Source organism: Otolemur garnettii, unplaced genomic scaffold (assembly GCF_000181295.1).
Source record: "Otolemur garnettii isolate 467f Iridium unplaced genomic scaffold, OtoGar3 scaffold00021, whole genome shotgun sequence".
Taxonomy (NCBI): Eukaryota; Metazoa; Chordata; class Mammalia; order Primates; family Galagidae; genus Otolemur; species Otolemur garnettii.
This window is the reverse complement of record NW_003852416.1, coordinates 15,342,130-15,355,211: the sequence shown is the minus strand read 5'-3', so window position 1 is coordinate 15,355,211 and position 13,082 is coordinate 15,342,130.

Genomic DNA, 13,082 nt, shown 5'->3' with positions numbered 1-13,082 from the left:
AAGGTTCTCTGAGGATTCTCATGTGCATGAAAGTTTGAGAAGCAGATCAAGCACTACATTATGTGCCACTAAAATAGCTAAGGGAGAGGGATTGGGTACAAGTCACTTTCTTTGGCTCCCGTTACCATGATACAAAGTTCCTTAATCTGAAAAAGCAAAAACAGCTTCCAAAGTTGCTCATTTCCTCCTGGGCAACAGCTGCAACTTTGAGAATCACCGAATTGAGTTATCTGGGACAAACGCAGACTGTGAGTTAAGGTGGTGATGGATTGTGTTTTAGAAAGAATACCAAGCCCGAAGTTAGGAGAGCTCTGACTTTTAATGAGTCATTCTGGAGTGCACATTCCTTGTTTGTCAGAGAAGCACTCGATGGCATGCCTTAGTGGCTTGTTTGGATTTCCAGACATGTGGAAAGCTCCTTGCCAATTTTGAAAACTATTGAGAAATTACTAGTATGGGCAGTACTAGGAGAACCCCCTTCCAGAGAGGGATGAACTGAGACCTTAAGAGGAAAGGGACATCCTGAATGTGACACAGCTAAGTACTGCAGAGATAGAGATGGAAACTATGTCTTCTTTTTAATAAGGCAGGGTTCCTTCTGCCACACGCCTCCCTACAACTGCAAAATTGAAGTGCATACCACTGAGAGTCAGTAGAGAGCCTGATGGTCATGGCAGTATGATTCTATGACTTGCATTTTTTTTTTTTTTACCGTTTTAACTCTTTTTTTTAATTTATTTTTTATTAGATCATAATTGTGTACATTAATTCTATCATGGGATACAGTGTGTTGCTTCCATATGCAGTTTGGAAAACTCTCATCCAACTGGCTAACATAGCCATCATGTCTTTCTCATAATTGTTGTGTTAAGACATTTATATTCAACCTTTAGACAAATTCACATGTACCCTAATAGGATAAATTGTAGGTGTGGTCCCCACAATATCATTCTCTTCACCCATCCTCCCCCCTCCCCTTTGCATATTGATAATGTCCAGAATGGTTTATTGAGTATTTTATTGTTTGTTTGTTTTTGAGACAGAGTATCACTGTGTTACCCTGGGTAGAGTGCCATGGTGTCACAGCTCACAGCAACCTCAGACTCTTGGGCTCAAGTTATCCTTTTGCCTCAGAGTCCCCAAGTAGCTGGGACTACAGGCAACCACCACAACCCCTGGCTATTTTTTCTATTTTTAGTAGAGACGGGGTCTCACTTTTTGAACCCCTGAGCTCAGACAATCTGCCTGCCTTGGCCTTCCAGAGTGCTCGGCTTATAGACGTGAGCCACCATGCCCAGCCTTTGCAAAATGGTTTAGAATCTCACTCCCCGAGTACACTCATCCTTCAGTGGTCTCCTCATCCCAATTGCCCTGCTCATTCACTTGCTTAGAAGCCCAGGGCCTCATGCCCTTGCCTTCCCCACGGGACGGGATGGCAATAAGGCTGCCCACCAGCAGCTTCCCGGCTGCACTGCTTCCCTTTTAAAGTGACGGGCCTTGTTCAGACAGGGAAGAAAGCCAGAAAGCAAACACAGCAGAGGAAATGCCTCATCCGGATTACACCGGGTCCTGCCAAATTCTCCAACAGCACTGCCAAAGGGGACCAGATGTAGCCCAAAATTACCTCCCAAAGTACTTAATGCCCCTTAAACTTACTTTAATTACCATTTTCTTTACAGTAGCACAGTGTCCATTAAAGTGCTCTTTGCATTTCAGCACATGCATCAGGATGACACATAGGTCCATTCAGAGCGCAGCCAATGGAACGTCGTCTGCTAAAAACAGGGACTCAAAGTCTCAATAAAACTTGGATCTGTCACTTTTTAATTATGTGATGCCAAGAGGGGAAAAACGACACAATCGGTTTTCCTATCTATAAATTAAAAATAATAACATCATCACAGGGCTGGAACCCAGATTAAATGGGATAATTTGGGTAAATACACACCAATAATAAATTGGTTCTGAGCCGTTCCAGTCCAGCACCATAGGTCCTTGTCCATCTAACACTGTTTGCTGGCATCAGAGTAGTAAAAATGTTCTAACCAGTCTCTCACTTAGGGCTGCACCACCAGGGAAAAAAATCAGAATTACTTGGAAAGACATGCCTTCCTTCACAGCACCCCCTCAGAAGGAAGAGAATTCTGATTAACATTCACTATTTACACATTGATCCCCAAAGTCACTGCTGCTTTTATTAGTTGTATTGTTTTTATTATAACTGATCTAATTTTGCTTGACCCATATGGAAGGAACATGAACAAAACTCTTCTAATCAGGGCTGCCAGAAATGCCTCGGGTAATTAAAGGCTCCAGGATCTCAGTTTCCAAAACATGCTCACTCTTACATGTGTGTGACAAAAACACTTTGGCCTTGCTTGTTTCTATATTTGGCTCAGGAATTTATATAACAGTAAACTTCTTCTTTACTCTCTTTTCTCGTATGATGCTTTTGTGGCAATATGTGCATCCCCAGCTCCTGGGGCCCCTCCAACCCTCTCTGAGGATCACTGACATGGGTTCTTTTGTCCACGCTCATGGAAAAATACTCAGATAAATGGTCACTTGTGAAAAAACACCTTTTAGCTCCCCAGAAGTGCTGAGGACATGGTTTCCCAGTGCCTTCCACTTGGTCACAGCTCAAGGAGAGCTGTTCTCAGGAGTACGTGCACACAGCACAGGTTCTTTATAAAATGTCAGCGAAGACAGGAAAATAGATCATGACAGGCACACACGCCATCTGTCATTACAGCTCAGTCTCTGGGGAACAATGCTGTTTGCAGCTATTAAAAATGAACTAAAGTGGGGGCACCAGCGATTCACTCCTGAGGAAGAGTGTAGTCTAGTCCCCAAAGAATAGAGATTTATTCAGCCCAAACATCAATGCCCACTGTTCTGAGTGCAGAAGGTCCCGGGCTCCAGCAATTTCTTACCACCAGGAAGACCCAACTTCTCCTCCGTGGAGTCTCTCCCAGAAAACGTCCTACAAGGCAAGTCGTTTACTGCTTACTCTCCCTTGCAGATGGTTATTGTTGTCAGTACCTTGGAACTGGCTGCAATTAGCATTCTGCCCAGCCACGGAGGATGGGAAGAGAACGCAGGGTGCTGCATCAGCAGATAGAGGACAGGATTGCCTTTCTTGTCGCCAGTCTGTCTTTCTGGGTTCCCAGATAGACCCACCTGGGGAGCAGCTAATTGTGTCCATCACCCACACATGTGGTCCTTGGAGTGCCAGAATGCCCACCTTGCACTGTCCTTCCCAAATCGTACCGTTCAGTTAGAGAATTGCTGGGTATCTTCCATTGGCAGCTGGGACTTTTCAAGGCAAAGAGGCACAGGGAAGAAGAAGGCAGAGTTGAGTCGAGAGAAATAAAGTTAATCTTTGTCAATTACAAGCTCTACTTGACACATTTTTATTTCAACGTGTCAATTTCAGATTCTCTTCTGTGAGGGGGAAATGCAGATGCTCCCCAGATTCCTAATCTCCGTGTGATAGTAACAAGGCTGCTGCAGGCAGCGTGTGCTCATCACGAGCTAATCATCCTCTGCTATGCCTTCTGCCTCCTAATTAGCAGTATGTTGGTTGCCTACTAATCAAGTTGGAGCCTCATCCGGGCAATAGGCCTGGGGAGAGCAGCTAGGGGAGAAAGAACTCTGAGCTCAGTGCAGGCCAGACCTTGGCAGACCATCTCATAACAGGTGGGTTTCACACCTTGCCTTGAAATGCTTCCTTTTTAAAGAGGCAGCCCCACATCTATGGGTGCTAATGAGAATGTGGCAGGTCTCCAAACACATGTCTCCTCTCTCTCCAGGAGCTCTCCATAAGGAGATGCTGTCCTTCCAAAACCTCAGACCAGCAAGAAGCATCAAGTAGATGAAAAATAAATATTTAAACTTGTGTCTGTAGCTTATAATGGGGCAAGGTCCCTTTCATTCAATTATTTGTCACTCTTTCTTTCTTATTGAGCACCTATATCCTTCCAGGCTCTGTTCTGGACGTTGGAGATACATCAGCCATCAAAACACAATTAAAATAGGGTGACCGAGTAATTTAGTATCCAAAATAGGACACAGCTGGGGGTGAATGAGATGCTAATTGGTAATTGCTGTGGGTAAACTAGAACAAAAAAGGACTGTCTCATGCAAACTAGGAAGTGTGGTCAGTCTAACTTAAAATCCAGAGGAACCCTTTGTCCAAAGTCTGAGATTGTGTACGTGTTCTGTTCACCCTTGAATTTTTTTTCCCCTTTCAAATCCTGACCATGGACAAAAATCCAACCCCAAAACTATGTTTATAAAGACACCCCTCCACACACACTAGCTTTGGTATCTTCTGAGGGCTTCTCCTTAGGGTGGTGAATTTCTCCATAGTTGGATCAGGGAGCAGAGCTTCAGATTTTTTTTTAAGTATGTGAAATAGTTTTATCAATTAAAGTACTTGGTTGCAGAAAACAGGCACTGATCATAGCTAAACAAAGGAAAAGGAATTTACTAGAAGGCTGTCAGGAGCTCACAGAATCCAGTCAATTTTGGAGAATTTAGCTTGGGAAGAGGCAGGAGCACAGCCGGCTTTGAGGAGATGGAGCCAGGAAGGTCCAGAATGTTTTCCTGGTAGACAGCTTACCACTCAAATCCTCTGCTGGGGTGAGTCAACTGTAATCATCTCTTCCATCTTTATGTTACTGGAGATCTGAGATTCCAGATAAATTCCCCAAGTGGTAATGTTGGTATAATATATGCACCATGAGAGTTACAGGCTCAGCTGTGTTTCCCTGAAGTTCATATGTTAAAACCCTGAACTCCCAGAACCTCAGATTGTGGCTGTATTTGGAGACCAGGCCTTTAAAGAGTTGATTAAGTTAAAATAAGGTTTTTGTGCATGGGACCGATTCCAGGAACCTGTATCCTCATAAGAAGAGACGACTAGGACACGGACAGGTACAGAGGGAAGGCCAAAAGGAGACACAGGGAGAAGGCCATCTAAGCCAAAGAAGGAGGCCTCAGCAGAAACAGCTCTGCTGGCACACTGAGTCTCAGACCTTTAACCTCCAGAATTGTAAGAGAATTAAATATTCTCGGTTAAGGTACCTAGTCTATAGGACTTCTTCTGGCAGCCCCAGTGAACTGCCCAGCGAGGAAATCAGCTGGGGGAAGAAACTCCTGTGTGTTGTTCTGGTTTGGAAGCGTGAATACAGAAATTTGGACTTACGATTCCTCTTAAACTGCATATACTCGGGTAAAAGTTCTTCCCTCTCTCCCCACCAATGAAAGTAAGTGACTGGTTATGATGCCAGAATGGCTGCTGGACAGAGAAGAATGTCACTACCATAAACCTTCAAGTGATTTTTAAAATCACTATCTTTTGAATATTTATTGAGCGTCAGCTAAGTAGCCGGTGCTACATTAAACACTGCAATTTCAGAGAGGAATATGGGACTCCATTCGTGGCCTGGTGGACTTACCATCTGAGGAGCATTCCTGTAAGTCATTTCTCAATCTTCTATATACGTTTACTCTTTTAGGAGACAAAGTGCTGTGATAACATAGAGAAAGGTAGCAGTGAGAGAAAAGGGGGATAATTCTTTTTTGTTTCCTTGAGGAAGAGTGGTGATGAAAGCAAGTGGTGATTCTTGCAAGCTTTTCTGTAAATATGAAATTCTGTCACAATAAAAAAAAAATTAAAAGAGGAAAAAAAAGTTAAGAAAATTTTCAAAGGAAATTACATTTGAATTGGGGGTTGAATGGGAAGGCAGAAATGTTCATAAATGAGTTAGAAAGACTACTACAAAATAATAAACAAGGCATTAGCAGTTTGGGATTAGACAAAGACTGACCTCCCAGTCTGTGGTAACGAATCTTTTATTTTCTATGTCATTCTAAGTTTTTATAATGAGCGCATATGTATTTCACAATTTCTTTTTTAAAGAAGAAAGAAAGTCCCATCAAACGTTCATAATGGTTCTCCAGGTTTTGTGGACTTCTGGGTATTGCCTTAGAGTTCTTTTCAATCAACTTTTAAAAATACATAATGAGATTGTTCTGCAATACTGATTATTAAGCATAGTTAAAATAAGAACATTCATAGGTCAAAGATGGACAATAATTTCAAGAGAGACTTCTGGTAGCATAATACCTGCTAGAGAATGGTTTATTGGTCTTTATAAATGGAAAAAAGAAACTATAATTACTTAGGTCCTCCACAATGAGTATTAAAGATACAGGAAATCATTACTCAAGATTCTTGGCAAAGGAACTGGCTCTAATGTTGCTCTCTGCTTCTCTTTTATCTTATTCTTTTCACAAAAGTAGAGAAACTTTTTTTGTTTAGTAATTTTGCTGGCAGCGTCCCATCCATAAGTAATTGCCATTGTTAACAAATGTTGGAACAAAACTACACCAATTAAGGTTTTAAGTGGTTATCAAACATGGCAAGAGATTCTGCATGAACCGTGAGGTGAAGAACTTAGCATGGGGAAAGCATTTCCTCCTGCTGAGAAAACAATTTAAGCAGAAGGAAAAATTCCAGCCAAATTTCTTCCTTGCACTTTAGTACCAACCTGATGCTCTGGTTGAAGGTCCCGGCTAGATTTGGAACTCTAGAAGCCACCGCTGGACGGGCTGTCCCAGGGAGGACAAAGAATGGACAGTGAGGGGACTTAAACTAGCCCCCTCAGGTTGGGAAAGGGGTCCATTCTCAAAATAAGTTTCCATTTATGGTACACGCTCTTCCTCCTTTTAAATGAAGTTTCTCCCACTGTGAGCTTTCAGAACTAATGTTATCACTCCCAACCCCAGTCTCATGGAAGGCATCTTATCTATTCAGGAGGCAGGAGCTTGATGTTGTATTAAGAATCAACTTTGAAGGGCTATGGATCTAGGTTCAACTCCAGCCTCTACATTTACTGTGTGGTCTCGGGTAAGTCTTTAACATCTCTAGGCCTCAGTTTTCTCTTTTGAGAAAATAAACTAATAAATATAAAACATTTAGAGTGGCTTAGCATCACCATGAGCTTCCCTTCCACCCCCACCCTTGCTTTTTTGCTGTTCTTGGAGTGACCTTGCCAGGGCAGAAGCAGAGGAAGGCTCTGGCCTTTGCCCCGTTGGCCACATGGGCTCTACTCCCACCCATTCAACAACCATTGGTGCTTCTTCTTTCTTCTGTAGGGAACAGTGAAACAAATTTAGAAAAGATAGCCTCTAAACCAAGCCCACTGCCCCACTAAGGTTTACACCTGTTCTTTTGTTGAGCCTCAGAGAAGAGCCACAATACCAATAATTTTGCAGAAGTGAAATTAAGGCTGGGACGGAGCAGGCGACAAGTGGCTGGGCTTGGGACGTGACTGGTGGGCTGGATGCTGGAATGCTCAATGCAGCCACCCCTGCCAGCTGAACGTCTCCTTTTCTTTATAACAAATATGAGACCAAGCAAGGTCCTCCCTCTCTAAGAGCCTATCATTAACTTTGTTATTACGGTTATTATCAACAATGTGCCAATTTCCTCGCATCTTTTAGGATCTTTCCATTATTACGTGCTGAGATCTTTTTTCTCCCCTCCTTTCTTCCCGGTCTCTCCTCCTGCCCTGTGCACCCCTCCCTCTTCCTCTCCCAAACGCCACAGTTTTTGTTTTTTTCTTCTTCCAAATAGTTTTCTGCATGAAAGAATGGCAATAACAGGGACTGAAGCTAACAGAATTTAGAATGTCTGACGGAAGGGAGAGAAATATTTGTATATTATTCAACAGTCTGCAAGTTATTCATCAGAACTTTCATTTTTCACTAAAGTCTTTTCCTTATCTTGGAGCCACTGACACGAATATCTATCATGAAGTTAAAAAGATTGAATTAAAGCTCACGGGCTAACAGCTAAGATTCATGGAGGCTCAAAGCCCCAGCGAGTTCCTGGCTGTACCAAGTGTGGTCTTTTGCCTTTGGATTTTTATTTTCTTCTTTCTCAGCCCACACACACTAATAGGGTTTGTCTCTTCATTGTGATATGGGCATGATTGAAAATATACTCTTCACTGCTTGATCAAAGACCTTTGCCAAAAGGGAAAGCAGTTGTCATTGGAGCACATTTCCCAGGGGTGCCCAGATGTGTTTGAGTCAGATTTAACGGGATGCTTTTAAACAGTGATGTTGTCTGATGGGCCCAGGGCGGAAGCTTCTGTGTGAAGGCACTGGCCCCAGGAGACTGTGGAAACTGGTGAGTTTCAAGGCAGGTGAGACCTCTGGTTGGTGGTCTCATTCCCGGGTAGCTGGGGGCAGCCAGGGTGGGGGTCATCCATTTACACTGTGGTTTCCAAGCAATAGTAACTAACAGGCTTTATTCATTTCCTCAGGCTGCTGTGATAAATGACCACAAACTGAGTGGCTTAAAACAGCAGAAATTTATTCCCTCATAATTCAAGAGGCCAGAAGTCAAGAAGCTGGCTAGGTTGGTTCCCTCTAGAGGCTCTGAGGGAAAATCCATTCCACGTCTCTCTCTGGACTCTGGTGGCTGCAGTGGCCACTCTTGGCATTCCTTGGCTTGTGGTTCTAGCTCTCCCGTCTGTGCCTCTGTCTTCAGATCCCTTCTCCGTGAGTTTTCTCCTTCATTCTCATAAGTACCTGTGTCATTGCATATAGAGTCTGCGTGATTAGTCCAGGATGATCTCATCTCAAGATCCTTCATTATGTTGGCAAAGATCCTTTTTCCAAGTAAGAAAACTGTCACAGTCACAGGTTCTGGGAGTATGTCTCTCTCAGAAGGTCACCCTTTAACCAACTAGATAAGCCTATTCCTGATTAAAAAAAAAAAAAAAAAGACAAAGATGCAGGCAAAAGGATGAAAGTTGAGATAAGCAGCCCCTGCCCTCAGCTAGCAGCCTTCAGTGCTCAGACCCACAATCCACGTATTTTCCTTAATTCTTCCGTTCACAGCAAAACTCACCAGGCCAGTATTTTTCAACCTTTTTAGTCTCACAGCACTCTTGAACCTATAGTTAAACTTCCACGGCACACTTAAATTATGTTGATCAAAAAAAAAAAAATGAGTAAAAGAAAGAATAAATATACTTACTGTGTGCTAAACTTCTTTCAAAAATAAGTTAAGTAATGATCCTTACAAAGTTTTGCAGCACACCTGAGATCCTCTCACAGCACACCAGTGTGCTATGGCACACCCACTGAAAATCACTGCTCTGGAGTGAATCCCGGCTGTCTATTATGGGGCTGTCTTTCTGGTCTGCATTTTGTAAACTAGTATTGTTAGGTGTCTTAACTTGCATAAGCCCTTTAATCACGCCAGCCTACTGTCCTAGTATTAACAAAAAAATCCCACACTGATGCCCTCTACTTCTTTCTGAAGGAGAAGAGTGACCTGATTCTTGGACCATGCTCCCTTTGCTAGTTATAAGTGTTCCTTTCTCCCCGCATCCACACCAGCCTGTATTGTTTTAATAAAGCCCCAAACTTTACTTTTGGAGTGAGGTGAGGTGATATCTCATTGCGATTTTAATTTGCATTTCCCTAATGATTAGTGATGTTGAGAATTTTTTTATAGTTTCAACAGAAGCTTCTGTTCGTGTTTTTGCCCATTTTTGAATAGTATTTTTTTTCTCGCTGATTTGCTTGGGTTCTTTATAGATTCCAGTTATTAGCCCTTTCTTGGATGTGCAGCTTTTGAATATTTTCTCCCATTCTGTAGCTTATCTATTTGCTCTGTTGATAATTACCTTAACTGTGCGGAAGCTTTTTAATTCAATCAAGTCTCATTTATTTATTTCTGTTGCTGCTGTGGTTGGCATTGGGGTCTTGTTTATAAATTCTTTGCTAGACCTATATCTAGAAGAGTTTTTCTAACGTTTTCTTCTAGAGTTCTTATGGTTTCAATGTATGCCTTACTTTGAATGCTTTTATTCATCTTGAATTAACTTTCGTGAGTGCTGAGAGATAAGGGTCCTGTGTCATTCTTCCGCATGTGAACAGAGCAGAGAACCCAGATATAAAGCCATCCACATACAGCCAACTGATCTTTGACAAAGAAGACAACCAGACACACTGGGGAAAATAAGCTCTATTCAAGAAAGTGGCAATTTGTCTTGTTATGTCTTCTCCCTGAGGACTCTTGGGAACTTCATGGATAGAAGTCCTTAAGAAAAGTACAGAACATTTTTTAATACCTTGGCCTCTTCTAAACCATATTAATTCTCTAAGACCCTACTGTTGCTAGATTTGAAGTGCATATTGAATTTAAAGGGCTTTATTTATCTTCATCTAATGGGGGAAAGCAATTTTATGCAAATCTCTACTGTCCAGACCAATCATTCAGGACTTAACACAACTAGAAACTATAGTCAACGTTCAAAGCTAAGGGTGTGTAGTGAGCAAATGGAGAGAAAGTCACATGGGAGGTGGCTGAGAGGAGAGACAGGCTGACATGATTGAGAGCCCTTTTCCCGGTACATACAACAGCCTAATGTTGCTTACACAAATCTGGCTCCTCTCCAGAATGGTCCTATGCTGTGCCCCAGATGTACCCAAGGTCATTCTGGTCTCTGAGCTTCTTGAGCCTGAAAAAGCTCTTGTCTCTCCATTCAGCTAAATCCTCATGCCCACAGCAGAGATCCCTCACAGAGGTGGCTCCCCCAACAAGCCTTTTTTGATGGGTCTATCTCAATTCTTATCATCCTTCCCTGCTTCCTAAGGAATGTACTTGCTCTGCTACCTATGTTTTCTATCGCTGTTTTACTTTTGTGGTCTCTTAGCATGTGAGAGGCAGAATGATGTAGCAAAAAGGACACAGAACTTGACATTGGAAATTGTAGGTTCCACTTCCAACTCTTATTGCCTGGCTTACTTAGGTCAGTAGTGCAATCTGCTTGGTACACGTCATACCATAGAGTCTAAACTGAAGAGAAATTACATCTGCCCTGCATACCTTATCAGGTTCTAATATGTATCAAATGAGATACTCTCTTAGGTAATGACTTTAATATATCAACTCAGAGCTGCCACAATGAGTGAGCCTGAAGGCAGTTTCCTAGAGACCCCTTTACTTATATTGGTACTTCTCTGCAGCATCTTTGCAACCAAGGTCACAGTCTCTTCCCTAAAGGAGTCCCCATCTCTCCCAGAAGTAACACACTAACCTCTTTTTTTGGGGGGGGGCAGAGTTTCACTCTATTGCCCCAGGCTAGAGTGTGGTAGCATCATAGCTCACAGCAACCTCAAACTCCTAGGTCTAAGTGATCCTCCTGCCTCAGCCTCCTGGGTAGATGGAACTACAGGCACCTACCATAATGCCCAGCAAGTTTTGCTGTTTTTAGTAGAGACAAGGTTCTCGCTCTTGCTCAGGCCGGTGTCCAACTCCTGATCTCAAGCAACCCAACCTCAGCCTCCCAGAGTCATAGGATTATAGGCATGAATCACCATGCCCAGCCCACACTAACCTCTTAATGGGGGAACTCTGCAGAATACTTTAGGATTTAGAGTATCCTGAGACTATGTCCTTACTCCACTTTGTCTCTCTTTCAACCTTCTTCCCTCTTTCCCTTAGAGCACTCTCATAAAAAATGCCCGCGTGCCTCAAATCCTAGCATCAGGGTCTGCTTCTAGGAGAAGTGGGAAACCTGACCCAGACACCATCCTGTGGTGGTTAGACCACAAGACAAGGATCATATCCTCATCCCTGTGTCTTTACAGGTAGACGATATGAAGGGCAGCAGCTACAGCCTCCTAACCTCCCCCTATAACCCACAACCACAAATAGCTGAGTGCAGCAGTCTCCATCTCCAGCAGTGACCAGAGCAGAGGGCCTCTGGGAGACTGGAGGGCAACGGGCAGTAGGGGTTCTTGTGGCCATGGGATACACAGAAGCATGGCATCCCCACTCCCCCAGGACAGAATACCAAGGCCTAACACAGCAACAGGCAGCTCTCCTCACTCCCGGGATCCTCTGTGGCTTCTTAGCCCACAGTCAACAATGATTACCATCCACATGAGCTGAGCTTTCCTGGAAGTGATTGTTCACTGGAACATCTGGTGTGTGAATGGAAGGCCTATATTTTTTTCTCTTTCCTCCCTCTGGTCAACACTAAGTGAATACTTTAAAAAGCTGTCCTGTTTCCCTCCCAAGGACTGGAGAATTGCTTCATTATTTAACTCCATGTTTCTGTCACCGCACAGACTGTTTTTGTGGAGCCTTTCCCTGGAGGGAGGGGTATGAAACATAACTTGTAAGGCTTTCTTGATAGTTAAAATTTTCCAACATCTTGTTTGCTGAAGAAAACACTGACATATTACCTGTTCAATTATTACTAATTAAGTATGACGAGCTTGCCATTTCCAATAATTGCTGTAAGTCTTACAGATGTTTTTCTTTTTTTCTCTCTTTTTTCTTTCTTTTTTGCTGCAATAGACCTGAATATATTTTCTCAAACACGCACACACACGTTTTTATGCGTGTATGTGGAAGATGAAGACATTGAATATCATTTCTAGATTATTCTATGCAATTCTCCTTCCCAAGGCGCAAAACTAACATGAGAGTGCAGTGAAGGTATAACTTAGGCTCCAGGCGTCCTCAAACTACGGCCACCGGGCCACATTCAGCCTGCCGAGGACATTTATCCAGCCCTCTGGTGTTTTTGCCACCACTGCCTGTCCTGCTTAGCAACCGGCTCGTCCCAAGGCCTGCAGTCCAGCCCTCCAATGGTCTGAGGGACAGTGAACTGACCCCCTGTTTAAAATTTTTGAGGACCCCTGATAGACGATTGGTTGTCTTGCTTTTTCCAGTGATAGGTGTTACTTCGGATAAAACATTTTCTGTGTGATGCCTCCTGCAAAGTCTGGTAATGAAATACAATTGGGTCTAATCTAGCTCCTCTGGCTGGTGACCTTGGTAAGGGACTTAGCTACATTAACCCTTTGTTTATTTTCATCTCAAAATGAAAAGAATAAGAGTAGGTACTTCATGGTACTGTTTGAGGATTACATGAGATAACTCTTGCATCCCACTTAGCTCCTATCTATCAAATGCTAATCTGGGTGTTTCAAGTATGTCTATTATTTTTGTTACTTGGTATAGGTCTCTCAATAAAAAA